The following is a 12,769-nucleotide window of genomic DNA, read 5'->3' as shown; positions in this document are numbered from 1 at the left end:
CCAGGAAGGTTGGCAGATAAGAGAGTCGCTCTCCGCCGGTTATTCATCTGCTGAGGATGTTTGTTCTGGTTTGAAGAACAATGTTTCTTTTAGAGCTGTTCATGTGGCAGGTGAAAACAATGGGGTGGCTGGCGCTCTTTCCCATTTACAGTGGGATTCTTTTCAAGCATTGTCCCAAGCACCAGAGGAGGTGGGAGACATATGTCCGGAGGTTCTGTGGTCAATGGCATTTCCGATATAGCAGGTTTGGTGAGGAGAGCCTTAGCTCTGAAGACTTGGAGGGCCTACTGGCAGGTATGGAAACAGTGATTGGTGTTTTTGACAAAGGGGAATGGGGTCGGACAGGCAGCAAGCCTTGGTGCAGTGGATGAGAAAGTGGCAAGTGGAGGGTGCATCTAAGACTATGGTGCATCGAAAACTGGCTGCTATGGCTTTTTTGTTTTCAGCTAATGGGGTGAGAGGATGTGACCAAGGCATTTGTACTGTATCTAGAAGCTAGGGTTTGGGCTCAAACAAGGAGTTCAGGGTATTCAAGAAAGCCAGTAGTTTTTTCCATTCTAAAGGCATTGATAAGGTCTTCCATGAACATATGTGAATCTCACTTTGAGTTTCTGCTATTCAATGCAGCGCTTGTTCTGGCTTTTTTCAGAGCATTTAGAATATCTGAATTAGTGAGCAGGAATAAAAGAGTGCCTGGGGGCATTCAGTATACGGATGTGTGGTTTGAAGGTGGAACGGTACATATTTGGTTGCGCAGATCGAAGACTGATCAGCAGGGCAAAGGTTGCTTGGTGAGCCTGGGGGCTGTTGGGGGGGAATGTTGCCCAGTGCAGTCTGTAGAGAGTTTTCTGGTGGTGCTGGGGAGCAGTAGTGGGCCTCTATTGGTGCACAGGGACGGGTCATTTCTTTCATGCTTTCAATTTGTGGCTGTTTTCAGGAAAGCATTGGCTTGGGCGGGTTTCGTGGCTGTGGAGTTTGGGTCTCATTCATTTAGGCTAGGGGCTGCTATGGAGGCTAGTTCTTTGGGTTTGAGGAAGCAGGTGGTTAAGTGGATTGGCAGGTGGGAATCAGGGATATATAAATCGTATGTGCGCCCAGCTTTGGGGTTGTAGTTTCTAAATATGCTTTACTTTTCTTGTTTGTGTCTTAGGTCCAATTTCATGTTGGCTTATCAGTCACTCTTACATAGCGAGAGCCAGGAAGACAGCCATGGAAAAGGAGAAGGGGAGCCAGCTGGGTATTGACCCGAATATGGCTGTTTTAAGATGGTTTGGTTTTGGGGGATGAAAAGGGACCTGGTTCTCATCAGGGTGGTTGATTATGCTCGCCTGTTCCACCCGCCAGGTAGGTTGCTTATCCATGTGGGGGCGGGGCGACTTGGGTTATCTGCCACAAAAGACCTTACTGACATGATAATGAGATATATGGAAAGACTTTTGGAGTTGTTCCTGGGTCTGATATTGATCTGGTCTGAAACCAGGTGTTCATTGGGAGTGGCGTGGGATGAGGCGAGGTTGGATGCCTTGAGACATAAAGTTAATAGAACTATAAGTAGTTTTGTGGCAAAGGTTGGTGGGATTTTGATAAGGCATGTTGAATTTGAAGGGGAATCGGGTAAATGTTTTTTCTCTAAAGACAGGGTGCACTTAAATTAGGTGGGTTGTCATATTTTCAATATTAATTTAAGGGAGGGGGTTCTAAATGCCTTGCAGTTGTGTGGCGGGGCGAGGCAGTGAACGCCGTGCCTGTGGTGGGGGATGCTTGCTGGGTGGAGTCAGTGGATGGTTTGAATGGGATGTACCCCTGGGTGTGCAGGGGAGGTGAATATTGATGAAAATGTATCCCAATTTTAGGGGCCTTATAAGGGCAAGCACCTCCTGATGGTTTTTGGGGACATTGTGTTATTGTGTTAAATATTTATGGTTCAATGTTGTTAATTTTGGTGTCTGTGTTTTCTTATCCTTGTGAATCACTACACAAATGGGGGTCAAGGTAGCCAGTACAAACATAGAATAGCAAGGAAGGGCTTTTGACCCTCATTCAGTGAAAGCAAGGGGGATGGTTAAAGGGGGCAGGCTTGCAGTTTATTTAAGGGGGGTTGACAGGAAGTGAGGCCTTTTTCGTCAACACATCATGTGAGAAGCTGTTTCCCTCCCTCCCTTTATTTAAGAATTTGCAGCTCTTTAGCAGGGGGTGCTTGCTGTATGGAATTAGTGGATGGTTTGAATGGAATGTACCCCCTGTGTGTGCAGGGGAGGTGAATATTGATGGGAATGTAGCCCAATTTTAGGGGCCTTATAAGGGCAAGCACCTCCTGATGGTTTTTGGGGACACTGTGTTATTTTGTTAAATATTTATGGTTCAATGTTGTTAACTTTATAATAAATGTGGAGTTGCGGCCTTTACAACCCAATTTTGGTGTTTGTGTTTTCTTATCCTTTTGGATCACTACAAATATGGGAGTCAAGAATAATAATAATAAGAATAATAATGTGCACAAACAATTCCTTTGGTACAAAAAAAAATCATCACAGAAAAAAATGAATTTGTTTCATCCAATAATATTTCATGGGCTGGTTTGGTTCAGCTAACGTTTGACAACCTTATTTGTTTAATGCAAATTCCTTTTCTAGAAGGATCTCCTTCAGGGCAACATAAGATCAGCCGGATATGTAAAATTGTGAATTTGAAGCCTTTTCTGCATACAAAAAAAAAACTTTTCTCCCTGCTAAAAATACTTTCACGCCTGCAGAAAGGCATACTCATAAACGAAGCAGCTGAGATGCATGCGTTCTTATTCATCAAACAGGGAGCTTATGTTGTGTTTTCGTTTGAATGCAAAAGGACCCCAAAATTAGTTTCTTTTTTTTGTTTTTTACATTCTTCTTATACAAATATATGCCTAGTTATTTTGCATGAAACAACTGAGTGTCTTTAAGTCACATGCTGCTGGCTAGCTTCCCCTGTTGCGCACTGAAATGTTTGAGTAGACATCTGCTGGTAATATTTTCAGCTCCTTGTGTGATGGCAGCATGACTTCTGAATTATAAAATAGACCAGAAAGAAAATATGTCCCCAATTGATCATAATTAAATATAAACTTGTAAAGGGATGGGCACTGTTTTTATTAAACAAACATTAAAAAATACATACATGTGATTGTATAAAGCCGAGGCTACTCTCTTCTATGGAATATTAATTTCGAGTACTCTAAATTATTTTGCTGAAAATAAAATAACATGCCAAGTTCTAAATACATTTATCTATACAACAAAACTATGTTAAATTCATTATATAGCATTTTACAGTACAATAAAGACATATAACAAACTGTACACACATGTACAATACACCCACAACCCCCAGCTCCTATAGGTGTATTATTCACTATTGAATTGTAACAAAAAGGTTGAGTTTCGGTTGACACGTGTAAACCGTATTGCCATTTAATACTATCTAAAGGGATCATTTACATTAGACCTTCAATGGAGGTGACAATGCTGCTTCTAATGCTCTTCCAGTGTCAGAAAAGCATTGCCACCCACAGAGAAGTATAGTAAAATGCCTCTCAGCGAGACTGCCTTCTAACATTGCCCTTTATAACATTTCGCTGGCACTCGTATTTGCAATACCGATACCTTTTGTATTATTACTGGGACAATGTTTACAACATTGGGGCCTCAGTCTCTATCAGCTGCCCAAACATACTCAAGGTAATTTAAATATTATTACATTAAATATGTGAGGAACAAGTTCATTCGACTCCCTACTGCATTTTTCACCTTTCTGTCTCAATACTCTCTCCAGCAACATTTATACTCAATTCTGCCTATCCTCAGACCTATATTTGCTTAAGAAGGGCCTAGTGGTCAGAACACAAAATAAACTGATAGAGATTTGAGTTGTATCACTTGTTTAGTCATGAAGAAACCCATATGAGAAAAGAACCCTCTATTTAGTGGTCTATATTGCCCAAACTGCATTATAAGCACAACATTAAAAAAGAAAAACTTGAAAGTAACTAGCTTGCATGGCACAGCCACAACATACTATGGCATGTACTTTGCATTGTACTTTGAAATGCAATGGGTATTAACCTGTATTAATACTGAGATTTGCACCTCTAATATGGCCTCGGGAGAACTCTGTGTTAATTCAAAAGGCTTAAGAAGCCATAATAAAGCAGAAATAAGTTAAATACGTTCACAATGCACATGTTCTAATAAAAGAAATAGATAACCAAAATATTTTTTTTTTTGCACAAAGCCATAACATCCTTACGAATAAAATTGTGTTTATACAATAAGAATAGTGTAAATTAAAATGACACAAATGAAAATATTAAACACATAGATGAATTGCATGCATTTTTTTGCACAATGACTTTCCCAGTGTTGCGGTTGTGATTTATGCATTCAGCATTTATTGCTTCTCGTGTGCTATGAGACGTAACTGGAACACTTCCCATATAAGACTGCTAAGGACTGTGTTATTTTCATCAGTTAATTCTTGCACTGATATTGCCAATTTGGTTTTTGTTTGTATAGTAATATTGGTTCACATTTCACCTTTTTTATTTGTATTACATATAACTAGCCAATTAATATAGTTCAATATTTCAATTTACGGACCAACCAGTAGGGGAGAAATATAAAACAGATATAATTAATCTAGACAATTGTATATTAAGTACATCTAAAATGGTGTCAGTGTGTTTTGTCTTTGGAAAAAAGCAACGTTCTTTGTAAATAATCTTGAAATAGTGTGAAAATAAAACCTGATGGCAGTTTTGTGATTTATGAAGTCCTCTGTTAGAAGTCACAATGACTTTACCAGAGCTTTTCACTTTGGTTAATATTTCCAGCATTAAAGGGACATTAAACCCACATTTTTTTTCTTTCATACAATTTTAAACAACTTTCCAATTTACTTCTATTATCTAATTTGCTTTGTTTTCTTGATATCATTTGCTGAAAAGATATCTAGATAGGCTCAGTAGCTGCTGATTGGTGGCTGCACATAGATGCCTCATGTGATTGACTCACCCATGTGCATTGCTATATCTAAAGAATGAAGCAAATTAGATAATAGAAGTAACTTGGAATGCTGTTTAAAATTGTATTCTCTATCTGAATCATGAAAGAAAATGTTTGGGTTTAATGTGCCTTTAATGTTAGCTCTCAAGTACAAGGGTTAACAATGGACTTGTAATACGAGAGTCAGTTTCCACTTTGTGATCGCTATTGAAAGTATAGGGAACATTTACTATTGCAAGCTCATGCAAGAGAGGTAGCAATTTTATTTCACAATGTCTTGTAATATGGGTTTAAACTGTAAAAAATATTGCAACCTTGTGAACGCATTTGCGCTTCTCGTAGTAACGATTGCACTGCACTTGTTATTTAAGCCTGAGTGTGGGGTAATTAACACTTTTTAAGATCTAACATGAAAGCGTATTGTGCTAGAGTCACTTATTGTGTATGTAGTATATCTTGTCTAATACAAATAGTAACACAAAATAAAAAAATACACTATCTAACAAAATACATATTTCTGTTTTTGTCTATCTCAGAATTGTAAAACCATCTAAAATTAGAAAACTTATTGGGTTATTTAGTTTTCATCAGAGAACAAATCTTCCACATAATATAAATCAAAGGAATAAATGACAAGAGCTTAGGCAAAATATATTGCATTGGTATTAGTGAGGCAGCACAGTCCTGTGCCTCACTTTAATGTGGTGGGACCTTATGTAGCATGTAAGCAGATTTGGAAAGTACATAGCACTGTAAATACAGCACAAAAATGCATGATTCAAAATACTTAATAGATTGGGAAATAAAGACTAGATAAAAAGCATTTTTGTGGCATTGTGGTTAGGGACGGGCTATTGTCTATCTCTCCTCCATTTCTTTTGCGCTCTCTCCACCTCTCTTTTGAGCTCGCTCTCTCCCCCATCTCTTTTGCGCTCTCTCTCCCCCTCTCTTTTGAGCTCTCTCTCTCCCCCATCTCTTTTGCGCTCTCTCTCCCCCTCTCTCCCCCCCCTCTTTGCGCTCTCTCTCCCCCCCTCTCTCTCCCCCCTCTCCTCTCTCTCTACTCTCTCTCTCTCTCTCCCCTCCTCTCTCTCTCTTCCCTCCTCTCTCTCTCTCTCTCTCTCCACCTCTCTCTCTCCCCCTCTCTTTTGTGCTCTCTCTCCCCCTCTTTTGCTCTCTTTCTCCCCCTCTCTTTTGCACTCTCTCTCTCCCCCTCTCTTTTGCGCTCTCTCTCTCCCTCTCTTTTGTGCTCTCTCCCCCCCCCCCTCTCTTTTGCGCTCTCCCCCCTCTCTTTTGCGCTCCCCCCTCTCTTTTGCTCTCTCTCCCCCCTCTTTTGCTCTCTCTCTCTCTCCCCCTCTCTTTTGCACTCTCTCCCCCTCTCTTTTGCGCTCTCTCTCTCTACCTCTCTTTTGTGCTCTCTCCTCCCTCTCATCGCATTCTCTCCCCCTCTCTTTTGCTCTCTCTCTCCCCATCTCTTTTGCTCTCTCTCCCCCTCTCTTTTGAGCTCTCTCTCTCCCCCATCCCTTTTGCACTCTCTCTCCCCCTCTGTTTTGAGCCCTCTCCCCCCTCTCTCTCCCCCCTCTCTCTCCCTCCCCTCTATCTCTCCCCCCCACCTCCTATCTCTCCCCCCTCCTCTCTCTCTCTCTCCCCTCCTCTCTCTCTCTCTCCCTCCTCTCTTTCTCTCCCCTCCTCTCTCTCTCCCCCCTCCTCTCTCTCTCCCCCCACTCTGCTCTCTCACTCCTCTCTCTCTCCCCCACTCTCCTCTCTCTCTCCCTTCCTCTTTCTCTCTACCCTCTATTTTGTGCCTGCTCTCTAACCCCCCTCTCTTTTGCTCTCTCTCTATCCCCCCTCTCTCTCTTTTGTGCTCTCTCTCTCCCCCCTCTCTTTTGTGCTCTCTCTCTCCCCCATCTTTTGCTCTCTCTCTCTCCCCTTCTCTTTTGCGCTCTCTCCCCCCTCTCTTCATACTCTCTCCCCCCTCTCTTTTGCTCTCTCCCTCTCCCCCATCTCTTTTGCGCTCTCTATCCCCCCTCTCTTGTGTGCTCCCTCTCTCTCTCCCCCCTCTTTTGCTCTCTCTCTCTCCCCCCTCCCTTTTGTGCTTTCTCTCTCCCCTCTCTTTTGCACTCTCTCTCCCTCCTCTCATCATGCTCTCTCCCCCCTCTCTTTTGCTCTCTCTCTCTCCCCCATATCTTTTTTGTGCTCTCTATCCCCCTCTCTTTTGCACTTTCTCTCACCCCCCTCTTATGCGCTCTCTCCCCCTCTCTTTTGCTCTCTCTCTCCCCCATCTCTTTTGCACTCTCTACCCCCCTCTCTTTTGATCTCTCTCTCCCCATCTCTTTTGCGCTCTCTCTCCCCCTCTCTTTTGAGCTCTCTCTCCCCCCTCTCTCTCCCCCCTCTCCTCTCTCTCTCTCTCTCCCCTCTCCTCTCTCCCCTACTCTCTCTCTCCCCGCCTCTCTCTCTCTCCCCTCTACCCTCTCCTCTCTCTCTCCCATCCCTCTCTCCCCTCTCCTTTCTCTCCTCTCTCCGCTCCTCTGCTCTCTCTCCCCCCTCTCTATCTCACGACCGTGCCCGGTCTCATGCTCGACCACGCCCCCTTCACGGTCATTCATGTTGACCCCGCCCCTTCCCACCAGCCACGCCCTGCTCATACCCGACCACGCCCACTTATGCCGCAGATCAGCTAGGGAGCAGGACTCAAAGGCCAGGTGTGTTTGTCCTCGTGCTGTCTCCACTGCACATGACAGCTTCGGACAAACACACTTGGCCTTTTATATAACAGGAAATGTCTATATATGGGTACTGTTAGGTTTCCCCCCCAGGGGGGTAAGTGTCAGGTCAGGCCGAAGCCATGGGGCCAGTGTACCACCTGAGGCATATGTAGATTATCTGATAAGGGCCCCTTAGAATGACTCAGACCACGCAGCATTATGATCGAAAGCCAATTCTGTTTATTGCACAGTGCAAGCCTTTCTTATAGTGACATACAGGGTTAAGGGGATGACACGTTAGGACCGCGTCATCTTACACAGTTATACAGAGCAAAATACAAGGTAAAGCTGGAATATGAGTTTCTCATAACAATACTTACAGAGTCATAATAAACTACCATCTGCGGAGACAACAAGGTTTCTGAACCATCTTGTTCTGGGCGTAGGGCCAGGGTACATTGACAAGGCCGAACAGCTAAGGAAACTATCATAACATGCACATAGTTCTCACTACATAATAACCCAGTATAATAAAAGTCTAATCATTACAAAATGGATACTAATCATCACAAGATGGCTGCGAGGAACAAGATGGCTGCCGTCAGGTTCATATTACCCCTAACAGGTACATATGTATGTTTGTAAATACATATACTGTATATACATAAATACATAAATACATATGTTCACACATATAAACATATATATATATATATATATATATATATATATATATATATATATATATATATATATATATATATATATATATATATATATATATATATACATGTTATATATAAATATTTAGACATGTATATGTATGTATCTCAATGTTAAAGCCCTTTGCCTGCCTTTTTTTTCTCTAACACCTGAGACCACATATCTTTGAGCCCTTATAACTGTTTTGTGCATTTTTTTTAAATAACTGTTATTAGATGGTGTTATCATGAGTGTAACAGTTCTTTTTAATATATATTTGCTGTGTTTTGTGACACTTTTTTGTTTTGCAAAATAGTTAATCAGAGCTCTGAGGACGCGGTAATTATTATGGCGTAAATTTTGATTGTGTTTACTTCCAACTTGTAATACAAGCGCTAAACACAATGAAAGCAAACATCTGTCATAAACCCCTTTTTGCTTGTGTGTAACTGTTAGCATACCACTTGTAATCTGGCCCTTATTTGTTTGTTTCAAATTTCAAATGTTTGCACAACATTCTAATATTCATTTAATGTAATAGTTTTTTTATGCTACCTTTAAATTTAGTATTCAATTAAATTTTTTCTAATTCGAATATGGCATAATTCAAATTTAATTATGCCATATTCAAATTAGAAAAATTTGAATCTACATATTTGTAATAGTATTTCTAATGCTCTCTATAAATGTAATATTCGAATTATGCCATTTTCAAAATAGAAAAAATCAAATCAATATATATGTAATAGTATTTCTAATGTTCTCTTCAAATGTAATATTCAAATTATGCAATATTCAAAATAGAAAAATTTGAATCAATATATTTGTATCTATTATGTATCAATTTACTAAATCCCCTACCACATGAACTATTGAACTTCTGAATAGTATTTTTTGAGGTGGTATTTGCCTGGCTGGACATTCTACAGAATCTCTTTGTAAAACTTGGACATTTATAGGGAAGTAAGCGGTGGGAGGGACAGAGCTTCAAAACCATTACAATCCTTCAAAAAGCAGGCACGAGTTGCTCTCTAAATGCAAACGAGTGGGTCTGAAGGACAAATATGAGCATGTGTCCTATAATGTGTGAGCATTATTTTAACCCTGTGGAAAGTAGACTATAAGTGTTTATTAGTGTGTATTGTATGTGTATGTAGCATCTGTGTGTGTGTTTAGTGTTTGTGTGTGTATGCATAGTGCCTGTGTGTATTGTGTATGTATTGTCTGTGTGTGCAGGGTGTGGTATGTGTGTGCATAGTGTCTGTTTATTGTGTGTATTGTCTCTGTGTAGAGTGTCTGTGTGTATAGTGTGTGGTATATGTGTTAGTGTCTGTTTGTATGCATAGCGTCTGTGTGTGCAGTGTGTAGTGTGTGTACATAGTGTCTGTTTATTGTGTGTAGTGTTTCTGTGTAGTGTCTGTGTGCAGTGTGTGCAGTTTGTGGTATACAGTATGTGTTATTGTGTGGGTAGTGTCTGTGTTTGTAGAGTGTCTGTGTGTATTGGGTGTAGTGTCTCTCTGTAGAGTTAGTGTGTGTAGTATTTAATATCTGTGTGGGTTGTGTCTGTGTACGTGTGCAAATGAGAGTCTGTAGGAGCGGTTGCAACTAAATATGTATATGTGATTGACAGGTGTCTCTGCAGATGAATAAAAGTTTAATAATACTATGAATGCATATGACATAGGATAGAGACAATTATATATGCCCAATCTGTATTTTAATGATTAGGGTGTGAAAATATAGGTGGATCTCGATAAGCATGCAACTTAATTACACCTCTGTGTCCTCTATTCGATGCACTGACTGCTTGCCATCAAAGTGATTTATCCATTTATTGCTTTTTCTCAGTAGTGTCCTCATTTTCTTCCTGTCTGACATTCTCAATTTTTACTATATCTGTATTCCTTTCTACTGAGACGTTTTATATCTCTCAGCACTGTGTGACCTGAGCAATAAATTCAGACATTTAAAAGACATTTAAAAGTTACAAAATAGGAATTGTTTGACAAAATAAAAATACAGAATTCTTTTGCCAATATGTTAGTAACCCGAGTAAGAAGAAGCCTTGACATAGCACCTGGGTATATTACCTATTACAATTTGGTTAAATTCTGTAATTAACTCTTCATTTTATGCTTTTAATCTAGCTGTGTGCTAGAGAGTGCTGGCTATCCTGTGTGTTGTGTTTGATATTTACTAGTGAGCCTTTTTCTATTTGATTTTGCATCCATTGGTTAAAGGGACATAATACTCATATGCTTAATCACTTGAAACTGATGCAGTATAACTGTATAAAGCTGAAGGAAAAATATCACCTGATTATCTCTATGTAAAAAAGGAAGATATTTTACCACACAATTTCCTCAGCTCAGCAGAGTAAGTTCTGTGTAAAAAGTTATACTCAGCTGCTCCCAGCTGCAGGTAAAAAAATTAAAAAATGAAGAAATGAATAGCAGCCAATCAGCATCAGCAGTGCTGAGGTCATGAACTCTTACTGTGATCTCATGAGATTTGACTTAACTCTCATGAGATTTCGTAGTAAGCTTCCTTTATCTGATTGGTGAAATAATATGAGAGTGCACGAAGCTCATCCTTTCAGTTGTCCCGGGACAGACATACTAATATGCTGCTTAGAAATCCTTTACAATGGGAGGTGGCTACTGAGGAACTTTTGAGGTAAAATATCTTTTTTTTTTACATAGAGATGTTCAGGTGATATTTTCTAGTCAGCTTTTTACATAAAGTGTTTAAACATTTGGGTATTATGGCCCTTTAACTGCCTGATAGTGCCAGTTAAGCTCACATATGATGTGTATCCATTTCATTTTGAGAGTGCAGTTCATCTGCACTCTTGCAGTATCACAGAAGTCATTGCATCAAGCCTGCATTTTCTGCATAAATTATGTTAGAATATTTCATTAGTCAATCAAGGGTTCCTTTGCAATCTCTACTTACTCTTTCACACATGGTTCCTTAAATTAAGATAAGGGATTGATCTACATTGCTCAGACAATGAATAGGATTTAATTAGTTCATTACTCCCCCTTTTTCCCATGGACTTGATTGATGCTTTATTAAGTTCTTTGTAATTGCATAGTTTATTATTTTATAGTGGAAAACAACAGAAAAGTATTAGGAATTAACTTTTGATTTAAAAAGTTGCATCTTTTTTATGTGAGACAAAGCAATTCATTCACATTTATTGTGTTTGGCAATCACTGTGAACATTATAATCATACTGTTAACTGATATCCACATTCTTAGCATATTATATTTTAATAGGCTTAGTAAATTCTAATCATATACTGTAATATGATTACTTAGTTGAACTTGGAATTTACACTCAAGTTGGAGAGCAGTGGCAATGAATTATGACATGTGTGTTCAAGTTGGTAAGCAAACAATTTTTTATTCCACCTGGCCTCTCAGCTACCATCACCCTGCAAGCTGATCACAGCCTGGTTTAATTCAGCTGTAATCAGAAAATAGCCTATTCATGTCTTCTAGATCACACATGGGAAACTATAAGTCCCAGCACTCTGCACCTAGAAAGGGATCACCCCACATATACAAACCTAGGTGCACCTTGGAGTGAAGAGAATTAAATGAGCCAGCAGTTGCAAGTAAGCCATAAATTTACAGGTATCCAGCAAAAGAACATAGCAGGACACATGATAAGTAGATTATGACAAGAGATTATATTTGTTTGTTTGTTTTTTAATACCCACTGACATTACCTTGTGTTCTGTAACAATACTCATTGACACCTCCTTATTTTCTAATTATTTGTTTAAAATAGATGTATTTTGTTACAAATTCTTTAATTTTTACCCCGTGTAATTTGTAAAATACAAAAATAAATAATGTCTATTTGCATTCTCAAATTACTATGGAAATGCAAGATTTTAAACAAAAACATAAATTGTGACTGCAGATAAGAGCCACAGGCCCTTTGCTGAATCCTGATAAAAATATTAAACAAAACAGGCTCCAGAACTGACCCCTGAGGAACACCACTAGTAACTCCCCCCTCTGCTGAATGTACTCCATTTACTAAGACAATCTCGGCTAGATTACGAATTTTTGTCGGTAATGGTGTGCGGTGCTAACGCACAGTTTTTCCTTACCGTTCACCTACAGTAACGCTGGTATTATGGGTTTTTAGAAACCCGGCTTTAGCCGCAAAAAAGTGAGCAGAATTTAGCTCCACATCTCACCTCAATACCAGCGCTGCTTACGGTAGTGGTAAGCTGCCAAAATGTGCACGTGCACGATTTCCCCATAGGAATCAATGGGGCAGATTCGGCTGAAAAAAAGTCTAACACCTGC

Source organism: Bombina bombina, chromosome 3 (genome assembly GCF_027579735.1).
Source record: "Bombina bombina isolate aBomBom1 chromosome 3, aBomBom1.pri, whole genome shotgun sequence".
Taxonomy (NCBI): domain Eukaryota; kingdom Metazoa; phylum Chordata; class Amphibia; order Anura; family Bombinatoridae; genus Bombina; species Bombina bombina.
This window is presented reverse-complemented; position numbering follows the sequence as displayed.